The sequence below is a fragment of the Siniperca chuatsi genome, linkage group LG11, assembly GCF_020085105.1.
Source record: "Siniperca chuatsi isolate FFG_IHB_CAS linkage group LG11, ASM2008510v1, whole genome shotgun sequence".
Lineage (NCBI taxonomy): Eukaryota > Metazoa > Chordata > Actinopteri > Centrarchiformes > Sinipercidae > Siniperca > Siniperca chuatsi.
In genome coordinates this window covers 20,594,485-20,609,866 of record NC_058052.1, presented here as the reverse complement: position 1 = coordinate 20,609,866, position 15,382 = coordinate 20,594,485, and the positions used below count along the sequence as shown (strand labels likewise).

General features: G+C 39.7%; 1 protein-coding gene across 4 annotated transcripts in view; it reads left to right on the top strand.

Moving 5' to 3' along the window:
- Positions 1–15,382, top strand: part of LOC122884761 (equilibrative nucleoside transporter 1-like) — a 49,102-nt gene that overhangs the window by 8,646 nt on the left and 25,074 nt on the right. Inside the window, exon 1 of one of the 4 annotated variants that reach the window (XM_044215078.1) lies at positions 1,004–1,068. The exons of 1 other annotated variant lie outside the window; for it this stretch is intronic. The gene's annotated coding sequence lies outside the window, so the exon portion shown is untranslated. Of the gene's footprint in view, positions 1–1,003; positions 1,069–12,432; positions 12,578–15,382 lie in introns of those variants that run through there. 2 more of the 4 variants (XM_044215076.1, XM_044215080.1) reach the window with 2 other exon arrangements.

Genomic DNA, 15,382 nt, shown 5'->3' with positions numbered 1-15,382 from the left:
AAACATAATGCCAAGAAAGGTTTTTAATTAACGTATCTGCCAAGTCGCAAATTGTTTATACAGAACGTATCTGCAAAATGTTCACTGACAACCTGTTTCATTTGTTTTGTAAGATATATCATGATAACACTTTTATGTTTAGGCAGCTCTTGGTTAAGGTCAGAGAAAGATCAGTCACGTCAGTGACTAGAACCATGAGACACGATGTGTTTTCTTTACTAACATTTAACCGAAACCACTGTGTTTCCCTAACTTTAGCCAAAGTGTTTTTGTTGCCTAAATCTAACGACAGGTCAGACTCAGGATGCAAACCCCCGGTCACCTGTATTTAAGTGCTGAGCTTTGTACACACAACCCCCACGCTGACCACTTCCGTACATCTTGCGTGCTGCACAAAACCAACTTCTTCCATTAAAAACAAAACAAACAGTGCCAGGCAAATCCAGGTCCAAATCCATTACGTTTCCCTCAAAATGTGTTTGGCAAATCAAAATAATAGTATAGACATGTATTTTTTTTAGGTTTCTTTGACTGCTTTATAGTAAATGAATGAGTGGCTGGTGGTACACAGATGTTTGTGATAGATAATGGTGCTGGATGGCCCACAGTCCCCTTTGGTGCATTGGGACTATGATTAGGACCCATATAGCTACGCCCCTGTTGTGCTAAATTAAACAGCTCATCTGATTGACTATCGTAGAAGTGGTGTTACAGATCCGGTGAGTAGCCTAGTTTGTTGTATGAATAAAGACCCCTCTCTCTCTGACCCAGTATCTGGCTTTGGACCCTGATGCTTTAAAAGGATTATAATCTGGTGGTTTATTTGTAAAAATCCAAAGTAACCAGCTGGCCCGTTATTTGTCGTTATTTATCTGTCAGAGACCCCTCTTGCGTCGTCACCCCCCCTAAAAGCCGTCTCTGTGCCAGCTGCGTGAATGCGGAGCGTTGAGTTGAGTTTTGCTGCTAAATGAGACGAGAGAAAAACAGACGAATGAATGCCTGAACGTTGTTGCCTACGAACCGACGTGCTGCTCAGATGTGAGCGCATCGCGGGTCGGTTGCATGAGGGTAAGTCTGTGTTTCTCGTACGTCGGCGATAGAAAGTAAAAGACGGTGGTCAGACTGCTGACACAGGGTAAGGGATGCCCACGAAGTGCACTTTGCAATTCTCTGCTAGGCAACTCGGTTAATACAGATGTTTAGTTTATAGCCGATGTAGAGCTGGTGGAGCTCCAGCAGAAACGGTGACAGGGTCAGATGGTCTGAATGGACACAAAGTCGCAGTGCGCATCACGTCTCCAACAGTGCTGAAAGTGCGCCAGTGACTAAGGGCTTTTGCTGATAGTTATACTTTATATGTGATATCAGACATGGATGTATGCTGCTGCCTTATTGGTCTATATTAAGACCTGGCATATCTCTCTCTGTTAGTAATCCAGCATGCATGTTATGATAGCTGCAGAGGAAGTTGAAAGCTGAGCCTGGCTGTGGGTCAGAGACTTGTTCACAGTCTGAGTTGAGGCATCATAGCAGGTGATAGTGTGAGAATATAGATCCTCCTCACACACACACACTAGCACACTCCACAGCGGGGGACAGCATGAAAGAGCTCCGAAAATAGACCCCGTTGAGCTAAAAACCACTACTGTATCATGCAAACCCTTGGTGCTATGTTTTCACTGCACACACACACACACACACACACACCACTCCTCAGTGTGCTTGATACAATGTTGGTGGAGTGTGTTTGATAACTTTTGAAGCTACTTGCTTATCAGCGGTCCTGGGGCTTTGAGAAAGCTGCTATTCTCACAGGGATAAAGTGTGATGTCAGTTTTCACATGCAGGGAGCAGCGTTAGGCAGGTAAAGACTGGTACTGGTTAATTATTTTAAGTAATTTATCAAATAAGAATGGCAAACAATTGTACTTTCATGCTTCTCCAGGGTAAGGATTTGCAGCTTTTCTCTATCTCATGTCATTACAAACTGAATCCGTTTAGATTTTAACTTTTGTTTAGACAAAATAACTCCAAGACAAGCTTGTCTGACATTTTATGGACTAAACTATTCAAGGGGTGCTTCAGCAATTTAGTTTGCACATCCAAAACGTGGGGGTACTCTCAAGAGACAGATTTAAAAAAAGACTGGTCAAAGATGAGGCAGCTGAGGCCAAGATCTTCTAACTTTTAGTCCCCTATATTGGCCTACATTTCCCATAATGCAACTAATAGTAGCGACTTTTCATTGGGTTGTTCCTGCCTGGTGAACGTCTACATCTTTCGATCTCCAAACCTCTAGTTTGCGTTGAGGCTTTCTGTTTCAAGTTCAAACCTGTATAACCCCGATGACATCACTATGACACCATTGGGGGTTATTTTCTCAGACTTGGCAAAAACTCCTCCAACTGTTTTCACAGGCTGAGTAAGACTTCCTGTTACTAATAAACTGGCCTTTATGTGCAAAAATCAGTAGACTTCCCCTTTAATCAATTAGTCGGGGGAAAAAAAGGATAGATTAATCGATAATGAAATTAATCCCATGTGACTTCCATGATTCTGTTGTAGTCTTCTCAAGCGCATAGAAATTAGTCCTATGACTGAGGTCACAGGCTACAAGTTGGACATGTTTCCTGATGAAGTGCCTCAGAGCAAGACCCTGAATCCCCTACTAGCCTGTGATCAGCCGTCAGCTCTGCCTTAACATTGATCTAGTTGTACTGTCCCTTTTTGCAGCTCCCTCCATCACCTGATCTCTCACCGAGACCTTGTGTCCTGAGACAACTAAACGACTATAATTAGAAAGTTCCATCTGAAAACCAGACAGGGGTGCAACAGCACGTAAGTATATAGCAGGGTAATATGATGCAATTGAGTGTAACCAGGTGACCAAGCCAGAATCATCAAAAGCGTCATGCTTTTGATGATCATATTACCCTGCATCATATTACCCTGCTATATACTTACGTGCTGTTGCACCCCTGTCTGGGATGATTATAGCAAGATGCCCTCTGTCACACAAGGTCATAAGTACTGATGAATCAGGGAGATTTACTGAGGGCAAAGCAAGAGCAGGAAATTAGGCAAGAGCTATATGTTCAGTCTATAATGTCAAAATAATGGAATATACTTGCTACAAGTCAGTTTAATTTTAACACATTGGAATGTGGTCTCATTAACTTTCCATAAGTAAATAAGCTTAGATTTGTTTTTACATCTTGAATAAAACATCTTATACACACACACATGAGTTTGTTGAGTTTAGAGGAGGCGAATTGGGGTTTGTTTGGCTTTTATGAACACATTTTCACAGATTTGTTTTCATAAAATTCTTGCAGTCTATTTCACAATAAAGAAAAAAGTGGTATTGACTCAGTGTTTCTGCATGAAGACCGAAAGGAATAGAAAGCCATTTTCATCAGGGGATGATTACGTAACTTCCCCATAGTGACTCAGGGAAAGTCCTTGGGATAATCTCAAACATATGTTTGCGTTTCAAACATTTTTATAACATTGGAACATTGTCATTTTTGCCAGAGGCTTCATGATTGTTGTTATTCACATACTACAGAGTGAACTTTCTACACATAATGAAGAAGAGAGCTTTTTACTTAGGAACAGAAATACAGTATTCAGAAAACAATCCAAATTAATTGATCTGCTAATCCTCAACCTTATACCGAAGTGTTTAAATAAAGAGTCTCTGACTAATAGTTGAAACTCAGTTTCAGGAGAAACAATTTTACACTTTCACAGACAATGAAGAGGTCTCTGTTGAGTTTCTGTGGGACTATGTTGGTTTTGGGTCACTGCCATTTGGTTCTGATACACACAGAGTGAGAGCTTAAAACACTGACAGACAAGAACGTCAATATTTCGATTCTACAAAACCCTGGTTTATGTTCAGTGGCATAGTTTTTTGCCAACATTTTAAGCCTAATGTTCTCTTCTGTTCTTTAATAGTGCAAAAGACACATTTAGTCATCTAGATACTTAATGACTTTTCCTAATGTTATGAGAATTGCTCCTAAATGTGATTTTGAACTTATGAACAGTTAAATACAATGGATTTTCAGATACTCCACATCTGTGATTGGCGTGGACAGTACTTTATACGCAGCACTACCCCTCCCAAATCCCAAATAAGTCCATTGGGATTCCTGTTTCATAACTGGGTCTAACAGGGGGTCCAACATAAGTAATGTCAGCTTCATCCAATCTGCAAGTCCAGTTCGTTGCAAAGGAAGACTGACTATAATTGTTCACGGTGCTGCTGAGGTTTGGAGCTTGTCTTGTTTGGTGACATTTCGGTTGTAGAGACATTGTTGTATGTGTAGCTTTACTGGCCTGTGAGAAGTTTGCTGCTGAGGATAATGGTGTCAAGAATAGGGTTTAAGATATGGGGAGGTATATAACTGCAATATTTCTGACCACTAATATACATGTTGACAGTGGTTTGTGGTGATGACTTAAAATATTGACATCTCACAAGAATGACGTTAGTTACTCCAGGACCTCAGCCTTTTGCCCAGCTCAGACAAACACATTTTCTCTAACCTAAGCAAAAAAGAAAGCACAATGAAAAGCATCAATGAAATGCAAAATTTAAGATTTAGAGTCAGACACGGATAGAAAGAGAATCGCAAGGGTTGGAATAAAGTATGTAAATTCCCCTCTGATTCAGGTATGCACGGCCAAGATATTGAAACCAGAGGAAGACTATCGCTGCACTCCTTGTTAGATACAGACAGAGCCTGCTGGCTAAGCTACTTTATATCCCAGAGAAGAAATTACCTTTGAACACACATACACAAGCACACATTCACACACCCATTTTGAGGTTTGTGGTTTTGATGATTCTCACAACATTACTTTACTGAGCTAGACTGCTTTCTTTTCTAAACAACCTCAGTCTCTGTTTTGTTTAGCATGTACTATTGACATATTGTCTATAATTAACAGTGTTTAGTCTTTGTTTCACACCGTCTGATACAACCAATCGTTTATAAAGTAAAATTACTTGTAGCTTCTTAAATTAAAAGAAGTTTGTTTTTCTTAGTTTCATGGTAAATTGTAAATGTTTTTGGTTTTTGGATTGTCAGACAAATACACTTTAGGCTCTGGTAACTTGTAATTATCTTTGATATAATGAAAAACATATTGACTGATCATTTAAATCCCTAGTTGTCTGCCAAAGCTAGGACTTTAATGATACCCTGTGGAATTTTTATTGTTGAGAAAACATTTTTCACCAAAATCTAAAGTGCATTTTGTATGACCTAAAGGCCCAGTTGAATTCATTTCTATTGTCAATGTTCCGATAAATGCAATGTTAAATCAGCTCGCTGCTTTCTTTCTCCTTTTACTCCCACATTGCTACCTTTTACTGCACATTGCCGCCACCACCTGTTGATATACTGTATGTTAACACCCTCTGCAGTACTGTGTATCACTCCACTCCGATAGATACAGACAATATGTTTGCTCTACAGCCCCACTAGAGGTCAAAATCTCCACAGTCTAACTTTAATTAACTTAAATCTAAAAAACTGATCTGACCTCGCTGAAAGAAGTGTCGTAAACTAAACAGTAATTATCAGCTGATTTACAGAAATAAATTTAAAAGACATCCTATTGCCTATTGTTGGGCTACTTTGCTTTTCTGTTTATTTTTATCTGTAAATACCAACTAGTGTCAGGTTTCCATGTGTAAACTGAGGTTTCACCTTTCATTGTGTCGTATAATGATCCCGTGGCCATGCAGGGACACAGCACACAACATAAAAACTGCACTGTGAAAACAATAAAGCCATGTCTGAAATGCAGTGAATCAGCAAGAATTCAAACATATTTATTAGTAAAATGTCTTTAATGGTAATACTATAATGCAACCATTAGATCTTGCTCAACCCTTCCCTGATCTGTGACACGTTTCACACACAGTTGTTGGGACATCTCACTTAATTATATGGGTGTCACACTGCCATGCGGTCCACATGCAGCTGAGGGATCTGGTGACAGCCTGAAATTACTTTATCCTTTAAAAAAACAGGGGGTCTCAGAATAGGATACAATAATAAGGTCACATAGATAATAAATGTGCTCTTGTCATTCAGAGCTGTTTTACACCAAATTTGAACAGGAGGAAGACTTTAAAATCCCTGCACAGGTGTTTTCACTAATGTGAGTGGATTAGACCTCCTCTCAGGACTGTGTGGGTGTGTAAACGCTGTACTTGGTTATCATCTCCCTCACTCTTTTTTTAGTTTTGTAGCACCTGTTAGGGTGGGACAGCTTACAGCTTTACCATTTTTATTAGTACATGGAGCTTAGTGTTCTAATGTAATTTCTAGCATAGCTCCGCCCACCTCCAGGTTCAGCTCTAATCAGACAGAATAAGTGAAAACACCTGTGCCTTTAAAGTTATGATAAGACTCTTGTAACATGGGTGGAAATAATACTACACAATCTTATATAAACAAAAGTACTTTATGTATTTTACTTAAGGCAATCCCAGTGAAATCAATGGAAAATGACATTCAAAATTCAAGTGCAACCATAAACAGTGTCGTCCTTGCTCAGGATAATCCACATAACACTGTCAGCAGTTTTCACTGGAGCTACCAAAGTATAGTTATACAAAAAGTGCTCATAGTCATTGGTTAGGCCACCTCCCAGAGCCTAATTGACCTCTTATATCTGGAAGAATTCATTCATAAAAATATTATTGTATTAATCACTAAATTAATTTTTCTTATACATTTTTGTATATGTTTCCTTCAACAATAATAACATCAAGTATGTCTTTGTGGATCTGATGGCTTTAACAAATGGCCTCCAGCTTCCAGGGAGTCAAGTAAACAGGAGCAGGTTGCAAACAGTTTAACGGGCTGGTGTCAATAAGACTGGTAAATATAACTTGAACAATATAGAGAGAACAATTGAGTAATGAGTTTCAAATGGGCAAACAGGATGTTAAATGGACATAACCACGCCATATAAAAACGTGACCTTGCCCTCAGTTACCTCTGTTTTATTATTTTCCTTCCAGGCCAACAGGATGGCTGACAGCCTCTGATAAGAAAAAGGATGAGCCAGGATGAGGACGATCTTTTAAGACTGACACACACACACACACTTTAGCTGTATGGTAAATCTGACATGTAGCACGTGTACAGCAAAAGAAAAAGAGCAGACACACAATGAAACCCCTGAACACCACATACTGGTACAGACTGTAACAACCAGTGCAATTTAACCAAATTTGCTATTTAATATTGAACCACTGATACATGAAATACATGTAATGTATGTACATGTATCATTTCACAAGTTAAGGCTGCTGCCACTTTTCCATGGAAGGAAAGGACAAAAGAAATGTACTTTAATATACTGACCTTTTTGTGTTGCAGTGTATTTGCAAAAACTGTGGAAACTGCGATTGCCTAAAGAAATAGCTGATAAATAACAACTAAATAATAAGTGAAAATTATCTTCAAAAGCTTTTAGTGCAGCTGCTTTTCTTTTTAGTGAACCATAACAATATGCAACAAAGGCTCAGTACTGGTTTAAAAATTTGACTAAATGTGCACTCTCAAAACCCAAATTGAATCAGGGTATCAAACCTGCTCTCTTCTGTTTAAATTGCTTTTCATTCACCTTTTTAAATGTGTAACAAACAACGTATTCTCATAAGTTTGTACGAAAAATATCCTTTCAACTTGAAGATGTATGAAATTCACAGTAAACATGTGAAGCACACCATCCAACAATATAACTGCCTTTGCGTTAATGTAAGCTGTTGATCCAGACCCTCCTCCAGACCAGGGATGGATGCTGCCCTGCAATGGTGAGCAGACATCTCTGTTATATAATAATATTTAAACGTCCTTCAACCAAGTCCCAGAAAAGAGAGAAAGCAAGCACTTGTGGTGTTTTTAATGGACAGACGGAGAGAAGCGAGACTTAACTTTATCTGGTAATTATTCAGTGTAATCCTGTGAAATTCTGTGGCTCATCAGTTAAGTTTATGGGGCTGCAGTGCCGAGCGCTGCCTCTGCTAACTGTGACGACCAGAGATAAACCTGTCACTGCTGTCTCATCTGAATAAGTCCAATGCGTCAGTAGACGCGCGTCATACGCACACCTGCTATACAAAAGAGGTATTATTAAGCCTTCTAAATAGATTTCTGGAACAATAAGTGAAAACTACAGTGATGGGGGTGACGTTGGTTCACCGAACATCAGAGGTGTGTCACACCCTTTAACACAGGATCCAACAAAGGCATTCAAACAATTTATTAGTAGTAGTCAGGGATGATTTTTTCTATAAATGAGAAGGAAATATTACAAAGAACATATTTTCAAACCAGAACACTAGCAGTAAACAAATGATTTAATTAATCAGGTCATCATTAAAGCCACCACTGTCTTGCCATTTAGGTCATTTTCAGGCCTTGCTAAATATAGGAATCTAACATAAATGCAATACAAAATAGTCCATTAAACATTTTAAACAAATCCATGAAATATTAATCAAATTAAATCAGTCCATATTTGAACTTATATAGGTTCCTTCTTTATCCTGCACACACAAGGGTTTGGAGGGAAAAGGCACTGACAGGCCTAAAGGGTGGTGTTTTTATAACTTCCTCAGAGTGTCTAATTAGGAGTGACAGTCTATGCAGGAAGTTGGGTGTGGTGGGTGGTTCAAGGTAAAACTAGGTGAGGCCACTTGCGTGATTTAACAATAAGTTTCAAAATTGGCACTGGGGCACGTATTAAAAGAAGAGAAATTAACTATCTGAGACCCTAACTTCTTAATTAATGATGAAAAACACCTGTTGTGACATCACTGATTGGGGTGTGGCCAATGTTTCAACCCCTACAGAGTGCTGCAGTTTTCTGCTCATGTGATTAAGTGTGGATTTAACCTTTAACACCAACCCTGTTATCAGGATTACTCCATCACTACTCGTGTTAAATTCAACAGCACAGGAATGTATGTTGTGGATTTGGGGTGATTTGCATGGTTGCAGAGAAGAATGTGAGCAACAAGTGCAGTATTTCGGGATTAATACCAATTTGGAAGTGGCTGGACTTCAACTAAAGAGGTGAATCCCATAATGGACTGTCTCAAATGTTTGACCCTTGCAGACCACTCACACTCTGTTGGGAATTTGAAGGGGGCTACTAAGGTAAAGATGAGGAGGGATTTGACTCTCACAGACCGCCCAGAGGAGTTTTTTCTTTGTTTGCCTTGTCTTCGTCACTTCAGTCCAAACCTTAATCCTCCAAAACGGAGCCAGGCCTCGAAATTGTTATTCCCAAATGGGATTTACTTCACTCTCTCTGTGTCTCCTGAACCATTTAGGGGTTGAAGAGACTATCCATTGGAATTCCTTTTTCTACCGCTGTCCTCTTAAATCTCAGTATGTGGTCAGAAAGCCACTTCCAGCCCATTCACGTCATGCCCTCCTCCTCTCCCTGAATTCGCCTCGTATGCCACAGACTTCACAGGATTTTCTCGAATTAGACATGTATGATGTTTATTTGCTCATAAACTCGTGTTCTAAAAATGGCATGAGAGGGAACTGTCTGGGGTCAGCAGGAAGTGAAGACGACATAAGATTTCTGTCAGACAATAGAAATGCCTACAACCATACAACAAAGAAGAGGCCATTGAATGTTCCTCCATGTTCTTATTAGATACTTTGGGGAAATACGTGTTTCTTATCAGGTTAATTTGGCTGGCAGATATATTGTCACACAGGTGCCTCATAGAAATCAGCTAGTGACAAAGACCTCAACCACACAGCCACCTGTTGACCTACAGTTGAGACTGTTTTCACTGTTAGCAGTTCACTTTTTCATCATCTTCAGTCATCTTTCTAACGTTTCCATTGAAATTTCTCATTTCTGCATGGATGTTCAGTGTTTGTTTGATGAAGGAGGTGTCTCATAGAAACCATCCTCTCTCTCTCTCTCTCTCTCTCTCTCTCTCTCTCTCTCTTTGTCTTGTCTCTGTTTCACTGCTTCCCTCTTTTTCCTCTTATTGTCTTTTTCCCTCTCTCTATGGAAAACCCAGTCAAGGCTGTCCTCTGCTGCACTGAGAAGCTGCTGACTGACTTTCTCCTGTGGCTACACAAGCCAGTAAACACGTCTGAGGCTCAGAGGACCATAGAGAGTCATATTCAACTACAGGAAATAAAAACGTTTGTATGACCATTGATGGAATGAAGTGTTGTTTTGTGTCTTCACACCAGCAGAGAGAGAGACAGTAGTACCTCAGTCCTCTGTGGCTCAGCTCCTCCTAGTTGGGGTCTGAGGCAGCCAGTCTAGCTCTCCCTCACAGATGGTTTCTGTCCATAACCACAGTAAGCTTTTTTTAGATGGGGGGGGAGACAGGGTGTGGATGAGAGTGTGTCTACCACGACTATATGAGCAAACAGCGCTTAGTGTGTCCAGACTCGCACGCAGCACAAAAAATGACCATAAACAACGCCTCGGCGGCACAGCGGTTCAGACAGGCCCACGTGTTATGATGAAATTATACATTGGTGTCAGTTCTCTCAGACACTTAAGAAAACAAGATGTAGACTGAAGGCAATAGAGGAGAGGATTGTAATGTGTATACGTGACAGATTTACAGCAGGCATTGTGTTGCACAATAGCTTCAAATAACTGCACATTTCCTGAAGTAAATCATTTGTTCTAGTTCATTCAAAGCATAAGAATTCAATATTTCGAATTGCTTTTTGTACCTGGAAAACTCTTGCTTTCATGTCAGCTTTAACACAGACACGCTAATGCAAGCCCCCTCAGGTGCCCACTTTCTTATTTTGTACTTGTTGTTTTGTGCTTGACTGAATGCCTCAAACTGTTAAACATGGCACAGCACTGACCTTAAGCTGGAAAACATGTGCTGTCTTTGCATTTTGAAAGAAGTGTGAATAATGCAGAGATAATGATTCATCAATTTGAAAACAGCTTCATTCATGCCTCTTTACACACCATTTCTTCCTATACATTGACACTAACAAGACTGTAATTTTCAGTGAATCAGTCATCTATTCATCGCGTATTATGGCATGCAACTTTGGATAGGAAATATGAATAAACAGAACATGAGAAGCACATGATTTTTCTAGCAAGTTATTTAGGCCAATGTTAAGCCAGCTGCTACACTGAAAGAGTGTTTGTGGTTGTGGTCTTTTTGAACCTCTACCTTTTGAACCTAATCCAGAAAGATGCATTCCTGGTTCAGGAACTGCCTTTTCTACCTTGCCGTCCAACTCAGAACAGGAAATCAATGCAGCAGGCTTCTTTTCCGGCAGTGTCCCACAAAGAAAGCGAGTCGAGCAGCCAGCAAATGTAAAAAAATTAAGTATTCATTGCTTTCAGTGACCATTATTATCACTGCACAGGATTAGACAACATGATATATATCCTGAGACGATATAAAGTTATTTTGCCACATCATTACACCGTGGTATCTTTGTATTTGATATCTCTGGGTATATTAGGCCATGGTGGCCATAATATTGCAAATCTATGATCAGGAATGCTTTATGACAATATTAGATTTGTATATAATTTTTTAGTCAATGTGATGAAATATCCTGATTTTTTGGGTATTTGCTGGATTAGCCAAAAATCCTGTCTGGTTATTTTATCTATAAATAGCTTCTCAATATATTTTCCAGAATCTTCACTATGTCAAGATATATATCAATATCATGACATAAAATTACATGTACTGGGTTTTATACACATTGCTCACCCCATCACTGCACTTACTGGTGTTTAGTGGGCATTTAACAGCTCAAATTTGAAATATACAAAAGATATATGATGTTAATTGTTATTTGCTATACCTCCATCTCTCTGCTATTGCCAATTGGTGTTCACTGAATGACAATAACTGGCTGGAAGTCATAGCTTGTACCACACCATCAGTGGGTATTTCTGGTGATGAGTCAATAAAAACATTGTTCATCACCAAAGATTGTTCAGAAACAGTTATAGTGGTCGCAGACTGTTACGCATCCAGCGAGTCATACAGCTCCCACATCGAAATAGGCTACTAAGAAATGTCCACCGCCTCCTGAAGTGACGACGTGCTGATGGCTTCAGGGACGATAGGAAATTCTAGGGTTACGACTTCAGGGCAGTTGAATCTCCTAAACACCAACCAAAGATTACTGCATATTTTATATAAGCTATATTTAGATTTAATCTCAGTTACTAGAACTAAAATAATGTTGTGGCTAATACTATATTTTCGTTTTTCAATAATCTTCCTTTGCTAAGGTGACATACTGCAATATAGGGATATAAGGATTGTCTGCAAAATCCAATGTATTATTAACAAGATATTTTTTTATTTTAATTTTTGTCATTTTGTTACACGATCCATTACACGAAAATGTGTTAGGTGAGCCGCCCGTTCACCTCCGCGGCTGAAGTTTGACTTTTACGAGTAGCCCTGAAGGTAACACGGGCGTGGAGCGGTTCTTCTGACTGCGCTGAGGATACAGACTGGTTCAGACACAACGAGACTTCAGACTGTAATGAAAAGGTAGGATAAGGTGGTTACTTAAGATAGCGTTAACTAACTAGCTACATGTTACTAACAGCCGTTTATGACCGTTAACTCTTTAAAATGGCGGCTGTTTGAATTTCTATTAAATTCAAAACTGACTGTTAAAAATAACGTTAACTGTTACTCGTTACAGATGGAATTCTGCCGTCTTTCGGCTGTGTGAGGCGATTTTGTTTATTTGTACGGTTCCGTGTTTCGTTTGGACAGAAAGGCGCCGGTGTCTTTATGCTGGACACCGGCACGCTTCCTTTGTTGACAGGAGCTGGGAATTCAATTTAGCGCCAATTTCAAGCATGGTCCGTCCAGGCGGCCAGGGTAGTTAAGAGTTAACTAACGTTAGCTAGACCGGCTGGGAGTTACCACAGTTAGCGACAGTGTTGTGGGCGAGACAACGTTAGCTGTCTAACGGAAAAAATAGAGACAAAAAATGATGTGTGTAAACTGTATTTTCACCTGCGAACGGATAATGACATTACTTGCATTTTATTCCTCACATTTTGCTTAACAACGAATAATATCCTCTAATTATCAGCTCACGCGTATACAGGATACTTGCTGTCAGTGGAAACACTTCAAACTGATGAATAAATAATGAATAATATGAATAATTCTGAATCCCTGAAAAGGTGTTAAAAGAAGAATCCTAAATGTTGCACTCTGCCCAATTTTGGGATGGGAATCCGCCTGACAAGCTCTTTACGACTGTCGTTATACATTTAATTAAGTGGTTCTGAATTTTAGACCAATACATCCTGGTGATAAGTCATGTGGCGCATCACATTTGCTTCTTGCTGGAAAGCACGTGTGAGGCTTGTAGCGTTGACATTTTCAGTGGTGGCACGTGGTGAGATGTGACGTGACAGTAGAAAAAGTTAGTGTTTTTAACAGGTGAATCTATGTCAAATCTGTATGTAAGTCACGAATACAAGGATACACTAATTCACAGGAATATTCTTTTAGTTACTTTAAATGTGTCTGTGGTACTCAATAGTGACTTTAGTTATAAGATAATACTTAGTAGTATGTTTTTGTTACCATAGGATTTGCTGTTCAGTATTTTTGTCATTATGGTTGCATGATATTTTAATAATTTCAGTGGTTAGCTTTGAGGTATTCTTCTAAAATGTATTACAGGATTACTATAACTCCTCTAAATGACGAGGGATCTCTCTGGCTATGAGTGAGTGTTTCCTGGCTTGTCTCCATGTCACACGTGTCTGTGCTATTTGCAACTCTGCAGACCCTGAAGCAAGGAGAGGAGCGCACCAAAATGGGGGCTTTGTTTTTCACTCAACAGCTGATGGGACAGCAGCATCGACCCACCACTGATGCACAAACATGAGCATCTGTTTTAAATGAGTGGGAAGTTTTTCCATCTGTTGCCTGAGTTGGCTGGTGCTCCGTTCAAAGCGAGAATCAAATGTCATTTATTATTGCCCATGCTGGCAGAATAAAGCATTTATCATTTGTGGCTGGTGGTAACTCCTTGTGAACATAATTTTAGGCTAAACTGACTCATCAAAGGGAGCATGGGCGCTATGGCCCTTCTAATCTTTTAAACCCATCAGTGCTGACTGTTGTGTAGTCATGGCGATAAGTGGAGTTGCTATTGCCAGGTCACCAGTTAGAGCACTTGAACCAACTAGAAAGACAGGCAGCTGGAGATGGGCTTTGTTCCTGCTCTCATGGCGGGAAATGATTGCAGGCATAAAGGGGCGGGTCAGGGTGAAGACAATGGATTTGGAGACCTTTTATGCTCCCTCCCTCTTTTAGCATGGATGAGATTTTTTTTTTTAACTTTCCAGAGTTCTCCCCCAGGATTTACTTTTAGTGTCTCACGAAAGTGTCATTTCCTGTCTCCGTGCCATTGTTTGTTGCTCTTATTTGTTTTATCCTGATTACATCCCAGTCTAACAAAGCATGACAGTCTCTGTGGTTCACTCCCCTGCACAGACCTGTATCTGGATGGAAGTTGCGTAGGCGTAAATCATTTAATACATATAACTTGTCTGCGCTTCTTAGAAAGCGGAAAGCACAAACCATACAGATTTCATTAGATGTGGTCAGATGCAGTTCAGTGCATGTTTTTGTTTCAAGTAAAACTACTCCAGCTGGCCATCTTGATGTACGCAGGTTGTTTCCCTTCCACTTTTTCCACTAAGAAAAAAAGCTGTTATGTATTTGAAGCAATAACAAAGCAAGGCAAGTTTATTTGTATAGCACATTTCACACAGGCAATTCCAAGTGCTTAGCATAAACATACGAAACAAATAAAACAGAAAATAACTCCATATATAAAAAGAATAAAGAAAATTATTTAAAGGAAACTGTAGAAATACAGTAGATTTAAAAGATTTAAGGGTTAAGTATAAAAAGTGGCAAACAGAAACGTTTTAAGGCTTGATTTAAAAGATCATTAGGGGTTTGAAACTGGTGAAATATCAATGTAGCGTCATTTCTGGGTGATGAACGATCTTGTAGAGACCTGACTGAGAACAGCAACATGTGCCAAGCTGAATTTTGTGTTTTGATTGGCTTTCTGACCCCAGCTTCCCAGAAAATAAAGGTCCAGTGAATGTTGTCAGAGGTTTGTTTGATTAAATTTTATCGGCCTCTATGTCTCTTTGTTAATCAGAGCATTAGGACCCCCACAGTGTTACCTAGGCCCGCTGTGTCTGCTTGGTTTGACCCTGAATACCCAAATGCCTCTCTGTCCATGTGGAAGTGATTAGGTGACTATGTATTTGGCCACCTGTCAGGGTCCTTCTGTTCGCAGCTTAT